This window comes from Enoplosus armatus (genome assembly GCF_043641665.1).
Source record: "Enoplosus armatus isolate fEnoArm2 chromosome 22 unlocalized genomic scaffold, fEnoArm2.hap1 SUPER_22_unloc_1, whole genome shotgun sequence".
NCBI classification, from domain to species: Eukaryota; Metazoa; Chordata; class Actinopteri; order Centrarchiformes; family Enoplosidae; genus Enoplosus; species Enoplosus armatus.
In genome coordinates, this window is record NW_027261197.1 from 61,804 (window position 1) to 78,335 (window position 16,532).

General features: G+C 41.0%; 1 non-coding gene across 1 annotated transcript; it reads left to right on the top strand.

Annotated features, from left to right (window-relative positions):
- Positions 1–521: 521 nt before the first annotated feature.
- Positions 522–604, top strand: trnal-cag (transfer RNA leucine (anticodon CAG)). The gene has a single exon. It is a non-coding gene; the product is annotated as a tRNA-Leu (tRNA).
- Positions 605–16,532: the final 15,928 nt, after the last annotated feature.

The window sequence follows — 16,532 nt, forward strand, 5'->3', positions numbered from 1 at the left end:
GTCTGCCATCGTCTTGTGTGATTAACATGCATACAGCTCTGGAAAAAAATGAAGAGACAGCTCCCAATCTGTCTTATATCAGCATCTCTACATGTATGGCAGCCATTACATTTCGGTGTCTGTTGAATCCCAACAGAAGCACACCTCATTCTACTTAATGAGGTACTGATTAGTTGATCACCTGAACCAAATCTTATTCAAAAAGTAAAAGTATAAAAACAAAAACACTGCTCTTGCAATAGGACAGCAAGTGAGCTACAAAAAGAATGGCAAGCGGCAGCTGAGGTTCGCAAAAGACCATAAGGGTTGGACCGTAGGGGACCGGAGTAAGATCATCTTCTCTGATAAGTCCAATTTTAAGTTTTGTCCAAGCTGTGATTGAAAATCAGGGTTATTCCACCAAATATTGATTTCGGAACTCTTCCTAAGTTAAAACATTTTATTGTGATTTATTGTGAAAAAATGAATATGAACTTTGAGGTCTGAAAATTTTGAAATAATGGAAATGATGGTAATATATAGTCAGGATGGCCGAGCGGTCTAAGGCGCTGCGTTCAGGTCGCAGTCTCCTCTGGAGGCGTGGGTTCGAATCCCACTTCTGACAGTTTTTCACTGCAACTGTTACCTGTAACATGATATTGCCAGTCTCTGGCCTCTCATGAACTCCTAGCAGCTGCAATGCCAGGCTACTGTTATCCCAGCCACAAGTGTCTGCAGTGTAAACCTTGGTAAAGTTAGCATGCTAGAATTTGTTTGGAGGCCCATTTTTTGCTGGATGAATGTTTTGGTGATATCATGTCAGAAACTGTTCCACAACAGCCTGAGGAAGCTGTGAGGTAGTAATTGTGTAATAGTTGGCACTCTGCACTCTGAATCCAGTGGAACCTGATTTTAAGCGGGTGTGGTTAGGGAATGCAATTTATCAGAATACGTTATGGATCCCTGGGGGGTGGGATTACACTCGCTTTTTTTTTCCATTATAGAAAAGGAATGTACAGTCAGGATGGCCGAGCGGTCTAAGGCGCTGCGTTCAAGCTGGGGAACATTCGTCCGTCAAAGAGGGGGAAGAAGGGGGGAGAAGGGGGAAGAAGAAAAGAGAGAGGAAAAGAGAGAAAAAGAGAGGAAAAGGGAGAAAAAGAGGAAAATGTGGCTACTTTGTATCCATATATATTTGATGCACGTATTTCTAGCTGCCTGAACACAAATAGGAAACTTTTGATGTTTTAAGTTTTTTTGGACATGTCTCAGACGGGTTTCGAACCGGCAAACTGCAGTTCTCAATGGCGGACAGTCGCAGATATGTGCTGAGTGACGTACATTACCTTATTTGGACATCACTTCCAGAGTTGGGGGTGTTCCCCAGTTATAAGGCTGTGCTACTGACACTCAAGGAACTCCATTACCCCTTGCCCTTTCCCCAAAAGTTATACTATTATAAAATGTCATCATCATCATCATCATTATTATTGTGCTGTTTTACACAAACTGTCATTTGCTGTAAACCAGTTTTGTTTGTTCAAGGAAAAAAGAAATAAAGAAAAACTTTTGAAAGACTTTGCAGGATTTATTACTATTTACAGTAAACACAGAGTAATATATTGATACTTTAATAAACAATATTTGAAACTATTTACAATACCACTATTATTGACAACTATTAACTATTTACAATACCACTATTATTTACAACTGTCAGCATTTACACTACCACTATTATTTACAACTATAAACATTTACAATACCACTATTATTGACAACTATAAACATTTACAATACCACTATTATTACAACTATTAACTATTTACAATACTACTATTATTTACAACTGTCAGCATTTACAATACCACTATTATTGACAACTATAAACATTTACAATACCACTATTATTGACAACTCTTAACATTTACAATACCACTATTATTGACAAATATTAACTATATACAATACTACTATTATTGACAACTATTAAAATTTACAAGTGTTCACTATTTACAGTACATTGCACATTATCATTTCGGGAACTTTTTCCTCATTTCCTCCAACCATTGGTCTTTGGTCAGAGATTCTGACTGAGGACAATACACTCTGCCACGGTAATGGCTGTGTCCAGTGTCAGCAGTGCGGAACTGGCCACACTTTTTACAAGTGTTTGCCTCTACAGTTCGCCTATATGGCCTCTTTGGAGTGGCTCCGGCTCCTGCTTCCACTGTTGTGGTAGGCGCACTGGTTTGTGGGTAGGTGCCCTGAACCACCGACACAGGAAGGACAACAGGTACCAGATTTAGAGTTTGTCCTGGTTGTGCAAAGTACTGAGGTGCCAGGTAGGGTCCTTGTGCAGGGGGTGTGACAAACAAAGGCCTCTTCACTGGCCCCTTTGGCAAGATGGTACGTGGAAGCTGCGGGGGCTGTTTAGAGGCTGCCAGCCTTTGTTGCGCCTGACCTGCTGTACTCGCTGGCAGCCAGTATTCATGTTCCTGTTGTGCTGGGATGGGTGCAGCAGGGAGTGCCCTTGCCTCCTGAAGAGGCTCTTCTGACTCAGGGAGGGCTGGAGGCAATGCAGTGCCCTGGAGCAGCACAGAGAGCCCCTGACTCTTCTGCCTGTTGTTGTGCCACTGGATGAGGGTGTTCTGGTTCACTTCCACCAGCTGAATCTCTGTTCCCTGCATCACCAGGGAGTTACCAACAACAAGCTGCCTAATCTTATGATAGTCCCTCAGAATTAAGGACCACCTTGAATCCGCTCTCTTCCCTTTTCTTACCGGGCCTGGATGAAGATCACAGAGTCTTATAAAAATGTTCTCAACTAAACGGCAGCAGTCAGGCCACTGTGCGGGTGCACTGCTCGCACCTAACATGCAGCGGGTGGTGCTCTCAACACCAGGCGTTACTGAGGGCTTTTTTGGCGTCCTGAAACGTCCACTCAAAAGTCTGTCCTGATGTCGAGCAGCATAAACAACCCGCTTCTTGTCCCCTTCGTCCAGGCTCCCCCACAGTGCTATAATCGCACTTGCCTGCTGGTTGCTGAGACAGAGAGAGGTCTGACCCCTAAGTGCCACCAAGTACTCAGCAAGTCTGTCCACGTGCTGGTATCCCGGAACATTTCGGTCATCAACAGCCTAGGCAAATAATGAAACAGAAAATAGCAATGTAAAACCTTCACTGACACTGGCCTTTAATGACACTTTATTGATGCTGTGGATTTTGGCTCATATCTATATACCTACATATTCTAAATTGATCACACTGACACCTACCATATCTTCATCTTCAGCTTGTGTATCAACTCCAGCCTCAGAGGATGAAGTAGAGGGCAGAATGGATGCACCGGAGGCCATTGCAGATGTGCCAGGAGCCAGGGTGGATGTGCTGGGAGCCATGGTGGATGTCACAGGGGCCAGGGTGGATGTCACAGGGGCCAGGGAGGATGTCACAGGGGCCAGAGTGGATGTCACGGGGGCCAGGGAGGATGTCACGGGGGCCAGAGTGGATTTAACGGGGGCCAGAGTGGATGTGACAAGAGCCAGGGCTGCACAATATGGTAGAAAGAAATCATATTGTGATTATTTTGACAGATATAACAATTGCGATAAGATTCACAATTAGTGGGATACATTTTGACTGAAAAAACTATTAAAATCATGATGGTGTGACATTTGTTGATCTGTACCAACATGTTTTCTTACATCTGGAGATCAAGATTTGTAGATTTGCCAGGGGATATTACAGTACTTCATTATAATGTGTTTTGTCACACATTTCACCTTTATAAAAATTGCAGCTTCTGTGATTTGGATATTGATTTTGAGATATTGTGATTTCAATAATGCGATTAATTGTTCAGCCCTACCAGGAACCATGGTGGATGTGCCAGCAGACAGGGTGGATCTGCTAGGGGCTGTGGTGGATGTGGTGATAGCCAGGGTGGAGACGCTGGAGGACATACTGGATGTGCTGTGGGGCAGGGAACCGAGACCAGATGTAATGGCAGAGGGACCAGGAGTCGGAGAGGCTGGAGCCTGAGGGATATCCAGGTCCAACACTGTGGGGTCGTCTGTGATGTCAGAGAAGCCCTCATCTTCCTCCACGCCATCCTCCACGTCATGCTCTTCAATTAACTGAGCCGTCTCCTCCGAATCAGGGTGCATATCCTGCAGTGCCTGACCAGTCTGCCGGAACAGATACTGTACCCCAATGAGCTCTCCTGAAACAATAGAGGTTAAATGGATCATTTACAAAAGTTAACAAAGTGAATAAAAGATTTTAAAACCGAGTTGAATTACCAATGTGTTCACAAATGCTTACCAGTGTAACGCGAGGGTGGACAGAACTCAGGTGCCACCTTCCTGCCGAACAGCTTCTCATAATTTTTGTTGCCACTGTGAAGCAGGTCACCTGAGTAGCTGCGTAAAGCAGATGGGCCAGTAGACAGGGCAGCATTACCACGGTCCTGGTTCCACCTATGTAGTCCTTCCAGCAGGTATACCTGAAAATTCAGGCTGTTGGCACTGGTCCCTAGAAATACATATTTAAATATTAAATTATGAAATCTTCGTGGACTATACAACACATGAACCAACATGTCTGACAGACACAAACCTGGTATGAAGCGGTTTAAGTGTAAGTGGAAAGACTCCAGTGATGTAGAGCCTCTGGCACATCGGTACGTGGATAACCGCACACCTCCCTTTGTGAGCTCCCCCGTTTTGGTGTAGAGAGCAACACCTGATGGATCCTGGATGCACTTGACATGCTTTCTCTGGACATGCCAGATGTGCTCCATCCTCTCCCTGTCAAACAGGGGAACACCAAGGGAGTCGTTGCCACTGGTCCCCTTGAGCCCCCACAGCAGCTCCTCCAGCAGCTGAGTGGTGGTCTCCTCTCCACGGGTCCTCCTGCGGCAATGGAGAGCCAGCTCCTCCCTGGATAGATGTTTACTGATGTCACCATCAGTAGGGGAAGACAGGCCCTGGGACTGAAGCTGCTGTCTTTTTGCTTCACGCAACAGAGCTAAATCAGCTGCATCCCACTCAAATATGCACGCTGACAGGCGTGACATAAAGATTGGGTACAGCTGATGAGCATCTGTTGTGCATCCCACGGCAAGTCGGCGCATGAAGTGCCAGATATCCAGCCTTATAGTAAGGTCTGGCCACCCGCTGAATCTGGCCTTGAGCTTGGTCTCCCCTGTGTCAGTGCAGCAGCCACAGTCCACGTATAAGGCAACAGGGGGATCCACACCAGCCTGCTGGTATCTCTTCACCAAGTCTGTTGCCATCATGTCCAGGCCAGCTCCCTCCTGAGCAGTCAGCACACTGATGAGTATCTGACCATACTCATTTCCCACAGAGGTGAGCCAGAGTGCTGTCCCCTTGGCTGTTCCGGCAAGCTTCTTGGTGATCTGAAGCACACAAAATGTATAGGCCTCTGTGAACATGACTCAGAATTACTGAAATACAGGCAGGAGTTAATAATATCAGTAACCTATTTCAAAGAAAAAAGATTGTCTAACCTTTTTGGTGGAATCCATTTTAAGAATGGTTCCGTAAGTCGATGTTATCCTCGCTTTGATGTCCTCCAGCCTTGTTAAAATATCCTGGCTGTAAACGGAGAGGAGCCACTTACAGCTCGGCACCACAGCAGGGTCTGGAGGCTCAGGGAATGCCATGGGCAACAGTCCTGGACGCTGGAGGAAGTCCATGCACTCTGTGGTGTACCTTGCCACGCGATGCAGCCACTCCTCTGTGTGGTTCTCCCTCAGTTGCTTTAAAACCCATGTTGGGCTGTTACCCAGGCCTCTCTCCCGCAGAAGCCGGATCACCCGGATGTCACACGCGTACCTTGGACATAAACAGATTTATCAATAAGAATGTTTTGCATAATATCTATTTGACAAGGCAACAGAGAAAAGACACGTTACTCACTTTTGTGTGAGGATGACCCGAAATTCTGATCTGTGAGCCAAGTCCAGTTGTGTGAGGACAGTCTGGCTCCAAGAGACGTGAGTAGACCTACATTTGGTGCAGGTTAGTGTCTCTGCCACCATATTATAGATCCTGCCCACGTCCAGGACCCGCCGTGCCCTCTTATGCAGCCCTGCTCCTGTGAGCTGGTGCTGCCCACAGGCAGAGTTGGGACAGACCACCTTCACCTTCCACAGTCTGTAGGGCATCCAGACAAGAAGTGGGTGGGCAAAAAAACGGTCTGGAGCCGGAGCCTGGTGGTACACATGGCTCGGCTGCGGTGGAAAGTACCAGAGCTTCAGGTTGTGTTGAAGCTCTAGCCTTCCTTTAGGTCCCAACTTCAGCACAGTCTTGACAATCCACTTGTGGTCCTCAGGTGGCAAGCCTTCAGACCACAAACGGGGCAGCTGAGATGGTGAGGCTTCAGCTGTCTCTGTCCTGGAGTCAGCCGTCTGCGCAATAACAAAACAATGCATAAACATACTTATTACTGCTGAAAGACACTGCTGATGCTCTACACAGTATGAAATTAAAAGTTAAATGACTTACTGACACAGTGGCACACACTGGAACAGGCACTGAAGCTTGAGCAACAGTCTGAGGGTCTGGAGCCTGTTAAAGCATGGCAAAGAATATACTAAAATTCATAGCATTCACAACACAATCAAAGTGTAAGTTATTATTTCATACAGCTGCTCTACATGAAACACTGTTATTTAGCTTTCAAGTTTCATTTCTCATTTGAAAGCTTTTTAATACTAATAAAAAATGTGTGTAGAAATACAAATACTGTATTCAAAAAGTGAGTTACATCATTACTCACTGGGACAGCAATGCTGGCTGGAGAACTGGTGGGGTCAGTGACTTGGGTCTGTAAAGAATTCAGTCTAAGTAACTTGTAATAATAACACAATTTAAACAGCTGCTATTTGATCTCTATTTACCTGGGTTACTCTTCTAGCTTTGCTGAGATTTGGCTTCGCAGCAGCACCATGAGACCCCCCAAATCTTGACTTGGTAAACTGAAAGGCAACAAAGCAAAGGGCCGTGTCATGAAAGGACTATATTGTCAAACTATCATTCAGTGAATAAAGTGTCAAATATTCAGTAACAAATCCAAATACCATTGATAAATTCGATGTTGGTTGCTGTTTATGACCCTGCACTCCCAGCACTTGTCCCACTGCTGCAGTCTGTTGCCCCACGGTGGCTTGGGCCGAACCCGGACGCACTGCTGCACTCTGTTGCCCCACGGTGGCTTGGGCCGAACCCAGACGCACTGCTGCAGTCTGTTGCCCGACAGTGGCTTGGGCAGGACCCGGACCCACTGCTGCAGTCTGTTGGCCCACGGTGGCAATCCTTGCTCCAGTTGGCTGTGGCATGGCAGAGTAGATACATCACTAATTAATTAACACACACACACACACACACACACACACTACTTGAGTCTTTAATTGAACAGGGTTACCTTCTGAGTGTGGAATCCACACGTGCACGTCCTTGCTTGCCCAAACAAGGACGTCTGTCCATGGCACTGCATGGGGCATTTGTCGATCTAAAGGTAATAGTTGTACATTTGATTGAATTGAACACATATTAAATCATTGATTTGCATTTGTGTAGTTACAGAGATCTGATGACAATGATTTGCTTATTACACGTTAACTCATAGGATCCTTTTATTGTATTTGATACAACCCTAACCCTATAGTGAGTAAAATGCATTGTGAGCGTAAATAACAATGAATACAATGTACTGTGCCATGAATATACTCATACCCTTTGACACAGCTCATACCACTTCTTTTGCCTGGGAGCTGGTCTGTTTCCCTCGCCGGCAGGCCAGGCCCCAGAGTTGGCAAACTTTCTCAAGCGTGCCATCCACTCTGAGTCTGCCATCGCTTTGTGTGATTTAGATTTCGAAGACATTGCCTTTGGTGACATAAATGCATAAACATTTTTTGAATGCCTGAAAACAACATAAGTGTTGGAACATGAAAGCAAGACCACCGCCTTGTAATATTGTAATAATCCTATGAAAAACTTGGCATAAACCACCTGGGGTGTATTGTGTCTGTGTTTGAAACACAGCTCATGTATTAACCTGATTTCCTTTAATAAACATGTATTCTTACAGTGTGTGGTGGGAAATATCATGAATTAGAAAGTTAGCTGTATACCTTCTCCTGCAATTACTTTAATGTTTGGTAATATTAACTATGGTAAATAGCTCAGCAGTTTGACTACTCTGGCGCTTCATATAACGGATATGATATTGACGTTTTTATTATATTAGGCCTACAATCCTGTCACCTGTTCTCAGAAGGGTTAGAAAAGCCTGACTGCACATACACTAGTGATTGTGTGAGGAATATGTTTAACACTAAATGATAACCATGAAAGTATTATATGCATGAAAGTTGTGTCACTTAACCGAAGTTAAGGTTAGGTACGTTAGCTGTTACAGTGTAGCTAACTACCTTGAACTTGTGTAAAACGTTGACATTATCAGCATGAACGTGGCCTAGTCTATACAAATGAAAACTGTCATTGTGTGAAAACGATTGTTTATTGCACGAGCAACTCTGGCCTTAAAAAGGCTCGGAAGTCAAAAAGAACGTTAGCAGGCTAATGTACATTTACACCTTTTTCACCGCTTTCTGCAGAATCCCGCCAATACATTCGTCTATACATCTGAATTTAAAGGATTTGGTAAAAAAAATATTGTTGTGGTTGAACGTGTTGCTCCCCAAATGCTGTACTAATAGCCTAACGTTACTGAAAAGCCACCGTAATAGATGACATTAGCTAAAGGCCGGCCGGCAACAACTAACGTTAGCGAAATTCCCTACAGATAACGGAGGTTTTGTAATGTTGATGACAACTTGATATAACTGGTGAAATGACTTCTATACTTTAAGTCATATACAACACTGTAATAGATGTGTAAATACTCACCATGCCGCTTGAATTGGCTTTGATTTGCGTGACCGATCTCGCCCGGCTTGCGCTCTGTATTCAACTTTATTGAACGCCCCTTTCATGACACTGCGTCAACATTTCTGCGCCGTGATTAGTCAAATGTTGAAAGCCGGGGAGACACTTCTTCAACATTTCTGCGCCCTGATTAGTCAAATGTTGAAAGCCAGGGAGAATGCGCTAGAATGACATCAGAGTGTAGAACAGAGTCAGAATCCTAGAATGACATCCGAATTCTAGGACAGCATTAGAATCCTAAAACAGCGTCAGAATTCTAGAATGACCTCAGAATTCTAGAATGTCATCAGAATTCTAGAACAACATCAGAATTCTAGAATGTCATCAGAATTCTAGAACAACATCAGAATTCTGGAATGTCGATAGAATTCTAGAATGACATCAGAATTGTAGAATGTTGACAGATATCTAGAATGACATCAGAGTGTAGAACAGAGTCAGAATCCTAGAATGACATCCGAATTCTAGGACAGCATTAGAATCCTAAAACAGCGTCAGAATACTAGAATGACCTCAGAATTCTAGAATGTCATCAGAATTCTAAAATGACATCAGAATTCTAGAATGTCATCAGAATTCCAGAATGACATAAGAATTCTAGAATGACCTCAGAATTCTAGAATGTGGACAGAATTCTAAAATGACCTCAGAATTCTAGAATGTGATCAGAATTCTAGAATGACATCAGAATTCTAGAATGACCTCAGAATTCTAGAACAAAGTCAAAATTCTAGAATGTCGACATAATTCTAGAATGACATCAGAATTCTAGAAAAGCGTCAGAATTCTAGAATGTTGACAGAATTCTAGAATGACCTCAGAATTCTAGAATGTCATCAGAATTCTACAATGACATCAGAATTCTAGTATGACCTCAGAATTCTTGAACAACATAAGAATTCTGGAATGTCGATAGAATTCTGGAATGTCGATAGAATTCTAGAATGACATCAGAATTGTAGAATGTTGACAGAATTCTAGAATGTCATCAGAATTCTAGAATGACATCAGAATTCTAGAATGACCTCAGAATTCTAGAACAAAGTCAAAATTCTAGAATGTCGACATAATTCTAGAATGACATCAGAATTCTAGAAAAGCGTCAGAATTCCAGAATGTTGACAGAATTCTAGAATGACCTCAGAATTCTAGAATGTCATCAGAATTCTACAATGACATCAGAAGTCTAGTATGACCTCAGAATTCTTGAACAACATAAGAATTCTGGAATGTCGATAGAATTCTGGAATGTCGATAGAATTCTAGAATGACATCAGAATTGTAGAATGTTGACAGAATTCTAGAATGTCATCAGAATTCTAGAATGTCGACAGAATTCTAAAATCACATCAGAATTCTAGAATGACATCAGAATTCTAGAACATCAGAATTCTGGAATGTCAGACTTCTAGAACAAAGTCAAAATTCTAGAATGTCGACGTAATTCTGGAATGACATCAGAATTCTAGAATGTCATCAGAATTCTAGAACAACATCAGAATTCTGGAATGTCGATAGGATTCTGGAATTTCGATAAAATTCTAGAATGACATCAGAATTGTAGAATGTTGACAGAATTGTAGAATGTCATCAGAATTCTAGAATGTCGACAGAATTCTAAAATGACCTCAGAATGCTAGAATGTCATCAGAATTCTAGAATGACCTCAGAATTCTAGAATGTGGACAGAATTCTAAAATGACCTCAGAATTCTAGAATGTCATCAGAATTCTAGAATGACATCAGGATTCTAGAATGACCTCAGAATTCTAGAACAACATCAGAATTCTGGAATGTCGAAAGAATTCTAGAATGACATCAGAATTCTGGAACATAGTCAAAATTCTAGAATGACATCAGAATTGTAGAATGTTGACAGAATTGTAGAATGTCATCAGAATTCTAGAATGTCGACAGAATTCTAAAATGACCTCAGAATGCTAGAATGTCATCAGAATTCTAGAATGACCTCAGAATTCTAGAATGTGGACAGAATTCTAAAATGACCTCAGAATTCTAGAATGTCATCAGAATTCTAGAATGACATCAGGATTCTAGAATGACCTCAGAATTCTAGAACAACATCAGAATTCTGGAATGTCGAAAGAATTCTAGAATGACATCAGAATTCTGGAACATAGTCAAAATTCTAGAATGTCAACATAATTCTAGAATGACATCAGAATTCTAGAACAGCGTCAGAATTCTAGAATGTTGACAGGATTCTAGAATGACCTCAGAATTCTAGAATGTCATCAGAATTCTACAATGACATCAGAATTCTAGTATGACCTCAGAATTCTTGAACAACATAAGAATTCTGGAATGTCGATAGAATTCTGGAATGTCGATAGAATTCTAGAATGACATCAGAATTGTAGAATGTTGACAGAATTCTAGAATGTCATCAGAATTCTAGAATGACATCAGAATTCTAGAATGACCTCAGAATTCTAGAACAAAGTCAAAATTCTAGAATGTCGACATAATTCTAGAATGACATCAGAATTCTAGAAAAGCGTCAGAATTCTAGAATGTTGACAGAATTCTAGAATGACCTCAGAATTCTAGAATGTCATCAGAATTCTACAATGACATCAGAAGTCTAGTATGACCTCAGAATTCTTGAACAACATAAGAATTCTGGAATGTCGATAGAATTCTGGAATGTCGATAGAATTCTAGAATGACATCAGAATTGTAGAATGTTGACAGAATTCTAGAATGTCATCAGAATTCTAGAATGTCGACAGAATTCTAAAATCACATCAGAATTCTAGAATGACATCAGAATTCTAGAACATCAGAATTCTGGAATGTCGAAAGAATTCTACAATGACATCAGAATTCCAGAACAAAGCCAAAATTCTAGAACGTCGACATAATTCTAGAATGACAACAGAATTCTAGAACAGTGTCAGAATTCTAGAATTTTGACAGAATTCTATAATGACCTAAGAATTCTAGAATGTCAACAGAATTCTAGAATGACATAAGAATTCTAGAACAACATCAGAATTCCGGAATGTCGATAGAATTCTGGAATGTCGATAGAATTCTAGAATGACATCAGAATTCTAGAATGTTGACAGAATTGTAGAATTTCATCAGAATTCTAGAATGTCATCAGAATTCTAAAATGACCTCAGAATTCTAGAATGTCATCAGAATTCGCGAATGACCTCAGAATTCTAGAACAATATCAGAATTCTGGAAGGTCGAAAGAATTCTAGAATGACATCAGACTTCTAGAACAAAGTCAAAATTCTAGAATGTCGACGCAATTCTGGAATGACATCAGAATTCTAGAATGTCATCAGAATTCTAGAACAACATCAGAATTCTGGAATGTCGATAGGATTCTGGAATTTCGATAAAATTCTAGAATGACATCAGAATTGTAGAATGTTGACAGAATTGTAGAATGTCATCAGAATTCTAGAATGTCGACAGAATTCTAAAATGACCTCAGAATGCTAGAATGTCATCAGAATTCTAGAATGACCTCAGAATTCTAGAATGTGGACAGAATTCTAAAATGACCTCAGAATTCTAGAATGTCATCAGAATTCTAGAATGACATCAGAATTCTAGAATGACCTCAGAATTCTAGAACAACATCAGAATTCTGGAATGTCGAAAGAATTCTAGAATGACATCAGAATTCTGGAACAAAGTCAAAATTCTAGAATGTCAACATAATTCTAGAATGACATCAGAATTCTAGAACAGCGTCAGAATTCTAGAATGTTGACAGGATTCTAGAATTACCTCAGAATTCTAGAATGTCATCAGAATTCTAGAATGACATAAGAATTCTAGAATGACCTCAGAATTCTAGAATGTTGACAAAATTCTAGAATGTCGACAGAATTCTAAAATGACCTCAGAATTCCAGAATTCTAGAATGACCTCAGAATTCTAGAACAACATCGGAATTCTGGAATGTCGTAAAAATTCTAGAATGACATCAGAATTCTAGAACAAAGCAAAAAATTCTAGAATGTCATCAGAATTCTAGAATGACATAAGAATTCTATACTGACCTCAGAATTCTAGAATGTTGACAAAATTCTAGAATGTCGACAGAATTCTAAAATGACCTCAGAATTCTAGAATGTAATCAGAATTCTAGAATGACCTCAGAATTCTAGAACAAAATCAGAATTCTGGAATGTCGATAGAATTCTAAAATGACCTCAGAATTCTAGAATGACATCAGAATTCTAGAATGTCATCAGAATTCTAGAATGACAACAGAATTCTAGAATGACCTCAGAATTCTAGAACAACATCAGAATTCTGGATTGTCGAAAGAATTCTATAATGACATCAGAATTCTAGAACAAAGTCAAAATTCTAGAATGTCATCAGAATTCTAGAATGACCTCAGAATTCTAGAACAACATCAGAATTCTGGAATGTCGATAGAATTCTGGAATGTCGATAGAATTCTAGAATGACATCAGAATTGTAGAATGTTGACAGAATTCTAGAATGTCATCAGAATTCTAGAATGTTGACACAATTCTAGCATGTCATCAGAATTCTAGAATGTCATCAGAATTCTAAAATGACATCAGAATTCTAGAACATCAGAATTCTGGAATGTCGAAAGAATTGTAGAATGACATCAGAATTCCAGAACAAAGCCAAAATTCTCGTATGTCGACATAATTCTAGAATGACAATAGAATTCTAAAATGACCTCAGAATTCTAAAATGACATCAGAATTCTAGAATGACATCAGAATTCTAGAACATCAGAATTCTGGAATGTCGAAAGAATTCTAGAATGACATCAGAATTCTAGATTTAATCTAGAAATTACTAAAACTATCTCTTCATCTAAGCCATCAACTTGTCTCTTAGACCTCATCCCAACCTGGCTGCTCAAAGAGGTTTTACCTTTAGTCAGCACTTCTTTACTAGACATCATCAATCTGTCCTTATTAACAGGCTACGTACCACAGTCCTTTAAAGTAGCTGTAATTAAACCTCTTCTTAAAAAGACCACTCTTGATCCAGAGGTTTTAGCCAACTATAGACCTATATCTAACCTCCCCTTTCTCTCCAAGATTCTTGAGAAAGCAGTCGCCAACCAGCTGTGTGACTTTCTACATGACAATAGGTTGCTTGAGGACTTTCAGTCAGGTTTCAGAGCTCATCATAGCACAGAGACGGCACTGGTGAAAGTTACAAATGACCTTCTCACTGCATCAGACAAAGGACTTGTCTCTATACTTGTTTTGTTAGATCTTAGTGCTGCATTCGACACCATTGACCATCATATCCTATTACAGAGACTGGAACATTTAATTGGCATCAAAGGAACCGCACTAAGCTGGTTTAAGTCGTATTTATCAGATCGATCTCAGTTTGTACATGTTAACGATGAATCCTCCATGTATGCCAAAGTCAGTCATGGAGTTCCACAAGGTTCTGTGCTTGGACCAATACTATTCACCTTATATATGCTTCCTTTAGGGGATATTATTAGAAAACACTCCATACATTTTCATTGCTATGCGGATGATACCCAGCTATATTTATCGATCAAGCCAGAAGAACCTCATCAGTTAGCCAAGCTTCAAGCATGCCTTAAGGACATAAAGACCTGGATGACCTGTAATTATCTGATGTTGAACTCAGACAAGACAGAAGTTATTGTTCTTGGCCCTGAACACCTCAGAAATACAGTATCTAAGGATATTGTTACCCTAGATGGCATTGCCCTGGCCTCCAGCGCCACCGTGAGGAATCTCGGAGTTGTCTTTGATCAGGACATGTCCTTTAACTCCCACGTAAAACAAACTTCACGGACTGCCTTCTTTCACCTCCGTAACATTGCAAAAATCAGGAAGATCCTGTCTCAAACAGATGCAGAAAAATTAGTCCATGCATTTGTCACGTCTAGGCTGGATTATTGCAATTCCTTATTATCAGGCTGTCCCAATAAGTCCCTGAGGACTCTCCAGCTGATCCAGAATGCTGCAGCACGTGTACTGACAGGAACCAGGAAAAGAGATCATATTTCTCCTGTATTAGCTTCTCTGCACTGGCTCCCTGTAAAATCTAGAATAGAGTTTAAACTCCTTCTCCTCACCTACAAAGCTCTTACTGGTCAGGCACCATCATATCTTTAAGAGCTCATAGTACCCTATTACCCTACTAGAGCACTCCGCTCCCAGAATGCAGGGCTGCTTGTGGTTCCTAGAGTCTCCAAAAACAGAACAGGAGCCAGAGCCTTCAGCTATCAAGCTCCTCTCCTGTGGAATCAGCTCCCAGTTTGGGTCCGGGAGGCAGACACACTCTCTACTTTTAAGAGTAGGCTTAAAACTTTGCTTTTTGATAACGCTTATAGTTAAGGGCTGGCTCAGGCCTGCCTGGACCAGCCCCCTAGTTATGCTGCTATAGGCCTACACTGCTGGGGGACTTCCCATGATGCACTGAGCTTTCCTCCTCTCCCTCCTCATCTTTGCACATTCATCACAGTCCAATGTATGTTACTAACTCTTTGTGCTTTGTCGACTCGTAGGTCGCTGTGGATCGTGGTCCTGGTACGCCTGGGTGCTGCTGCCGCCATGGGCCTGCCTGACTCTCATCTCTACAGTTATTATGTTTAGTCGTAGTTCTGTTACTATTAAAGCTCCTATTATTAATCTAAGCTAATATTACAGCTACTTCTACTGTTAGTGCTGCCATACATCTTTGCCTACCTGTCTGTCTATCTGTGTCTCTACGTCTATCTCTCTGTCTCTGTCTCTCCCTCTCTCTCTCTCTCTCTCTCTCAAACCCAACCGGTCAAAGCAGATGACCGCCCACCTAGAGTCTGGTTCTGCTCGAGTTTTCTGCCTATTAAAAGGAAGTTTTTCCTTGCCACTGTCGCCAAAGTGCTTGCTCATGGTGGGAACTGTTGGGTCTCTGTAATAACATTATAAAGAGTCGGTCTAGACCTGCTCTATTTTGTAAAGTGTCATGAGATGACTTTTGTTGTGATTTGGCACTATATAAATAAAATTGAATTGAATTGAACAGAAATTGAATTGAATCAGAATTCTAGAACAGCGTCAGAATTCTAGAATTTTGACAGAATTCTATAATGAACTCAGAATTCTAGAATGTCGACAGAATTCTAGAATGACCTCAGAATTCTAGAACAACATCGGAATTCTGGAATGTCGATAGAATTCTGGAATGTCGATAGAATTCTAGAATGACATCAGAATTTTAGAATGTTGACAGAACTCTAGAATTTCATCAGAATTCTAGAATGTCGACAAAATTCTAAAATGACCTCAGAATTCTAGAATGTCATCAGAATTCTAGAACAACATCAGAATTCTAGAATGTCATCAGAATTCGAGACTGACATCAGAATTCTAGAATGACTTCAGAATTCTAGAACAACATCAGAATTCTGGAATGTCGAAAGAATCGTAGAATGACATCAGAATTCTGGAACAAAGTCAAAATTCTAGAATGTCGACATAATTCTAGAATAACATCAGAATTCTAGAACAGCGTCAGAATTCTAGAATTTTGACAGAATTCTATAATGACCTCAGAATTCTT